At 37.3% G+C, this 2,673-nt stretch overlaps 1 long non-coding RNA gene across 1 annotated transcript in view; it reads right to left on the bottom strand.

The window, feature by feature from the left end:
• Positions 1 to 383: 383 nt before the first annotated feature.
• The window catches only part of LOC142471339 (uncharacterized), a 60,696-nt gene continuing 58,406 nt past the window's right edge, over positions 384 to 2,673 (bottom strand). The window contains exon 2 of the long non-coding RNA XR_012789408.1: positions 384 to 2,162. This is a non-coding gene — a long non-coding RNA (uncharacterized LOC142471339). The remainder of the gene's footprint in view (positions 2,163 to 2,673) is intronic.

The raw sequence follows: 2,673 nt of genomic DNA, 5'->3' as shown, positions 1-2,673 counted from the left end.
AGCAGGGAGCCATGAGGACACAATACTGGAGTTGTCGTTTGTGGAAGATGCTGCTGAACCTCAACCTGAGCGTGTGGTGTCCCCAGAACCCGTGTCCAAGAAAGCAAGAAGGAGCAATGACTTGAGACGTCAAATGGTCGAAATAGAGCAGAAATGTGGTTTTATGCACCAATTGATGAATAGATTTTTTTAAAAGCTTTCTTCCTTACATTACGCCTTTAGACACAAAATCTAAAATGAGATTCCATCTAAAATTCCAACAACTGGTAAACGAGACACTTGAAGAGTTTGAGGCTTCACAGTAACAATCTATTGATTTTTGGTGCTAATAATAATGTTTTATGTTAACAGTTTAAATGTTGTATTTCAAAAGTTATTAAAAATTGTTGTTATGATGTTTTATTTGCAGTTTTGAATTAAAGTTTGTACCGTTAATTAACATGGTCATATTTTTTACATTTCAGTTATTGAGGAGTGAAATATACAAATTGGAAGGTCATTAGTAATTGGCGGGTGACATACTGGTACATCATTAATTAATAACAGACACACAAACACAGTTGGAAGCGACACAATGACGGAATCGCACATACAGCAACACCGATATAGTGTGCACACACACGTGGCCCCATAGCTCCGGGGGGCTGGCTGCAGCAGGACAAACAGCCGTGTCCGCAGCTCTGCCGGGGTGAAGAGTGGGGGCTGCTCCAGCCATGTACCTTCATTGTGGGGCTGCTCCTGAGACTCAGACAGAGCCCCCAGTGTCCACAGCTCCACCGGGGGGTGTCAGGAGAGAGCGGGTGAGGGGGGCGGAAGGACAGAGAGAGAACACACACACACACACACACACACACACACACACACACACACTGACTAACACAAGGAATTCATTGACTATAAATATAGACGTACAAATAGCTAAAGCACACATTGAAACGTCTTTGTGTTTTGGAACTGAAATTGTGTTTAGATTTTTAATTAGAAACCTCACCATCACAAATACAGTTTCTGTGACAAAAGACAAAGTAGTTGCACTAACTATGCGCGTGCCCAGCACACGCTGCCTTTTTAAATCCAAGTTAGGAAAAAAAATAAACATGTTTCAGTAACAAGGCGAGTCTTCCTCAAACATAATATTTTTATATTTCTGAATAAAAAAGTTAACAAACATTTTTATTAAGAAATATCAAACTATTATTAATGTTAAACTCTGTCATTTTCTCATCTATTGGAAAGAGCTCTTTTTATTGCACATTTACATTAACTTTTACATGTCAGTTTGCCATGGCACTGCTCCCTCGGAATTGAAGTAATCTTTAAAGGAATCACGTATGCATTTGGCCATTCTTCCAGGCACATTATTCGCTGTATTTCTAGAGAGAGGAGTAGGAAGTGTATGTGCCTGATCCACTAAAGAAATATTCTCTATTGAGCCTTCCAAATCAATAATCACGTTATGTAGTACAGTCACACATTTGACAATACGTTTTGCATTTGGAACAGACGTTTCGATAGCTTTCAAAAGTACTCTCAATTTTGCAGACATAATACCAAATGCACATTAGACACACCGTCGGGCCCTGGATAATCTGTAATTGTAAATTTCTTCCTCTCGTGTTAAGTTTTTCCTTGCGTACAGCTTCATCAGGTAGTTCAGCAACGGATAGGCCTCATCCCCTAACAGTACATGAGGCAACATTGCACTGCTACTTGATGGCAAAGTTTTGGCTGCTGGGAAGACAAGTTTTTTTTATCTTCAATTAACTTGTATAGTGAAGATGCTCTAAACACCCCACCATCACTTTGCTTTCCATATGCTCCAACATTGATCGCTATGAAACGACATTTTGCGTCAGCAACAGCTTGTAAAACTATTGCATGGAAATGTTTGTAGGTTATAGAACATAGTGCCTGATTTATAGGGGAGTTTAATTCTAATATGCTTGCCATCTATACAGCCGACACAATTAGGAAAATTCCATTTAAACTGAAATTCATTTGCCCCAGTTTCCAATTGGTCAAGTGTTGGAAATGGCATATGCACTAATTGCAAGGAACTGTAAATAGCACCGCATGTGCCATGAACTACCGCTGCTACTGCGCTTTTTCCCATCTTGAATGAGAAGGCCAACGCACAAAACGATGTTCCAGTCGAAAGAAATCTATAAGAAAACAAGACAAAAATAGAAAAGTTGGGTTAGTACACTATGTTAACAGCAGCACATCTAAGTCACTGCCACCCTCACACCCAGCCAGTCACTGCGGCACAGTTACATCACGGGCAATGCCAGGTATATCAGTATATATATGTATATGTATGTATGAATATATATATATATTTTTTTTTATATACATATATATATATAATATACATACAGACACACATACACACAGCTCTTTATATGTAACTATCCAAACACACATATACATTCACGCTCACACAGATAAATATATATATACACATATACACATACTCACATACATACACAAACTAATCTTGATATACCCTAAAATAAAAAAAGTAACACATACAAAGATAAAAAGTAAATGGTTAAAAATATGTGTATATATACACACACATATATATATATATATATATATATGTATATATATATATATATATATATATATACATATATATATATACATATATACAGTGCTCGACAAATAATG

The sequence above is a fragment of the Ascaphus truei genome, chromosome 20, assembly GCF_040206685.1.
Source record: "Ascaphus truei isolate aAscTru1 chromosome 20, aAscTru1.hap1, whole genome shotgun sequence".
Classification (NCBI taxonomy): domain Eukaryota; kingdom Metazoa; phylum Chordata; class Amphibia; order Anura; family Ascaphidae; genus Ascaphus; species Ascaphus truei.
Note: the sequence above shows the minus strand (reverse complement) of the source record. Positions and strands in the feature narration are given on the sequence as shown.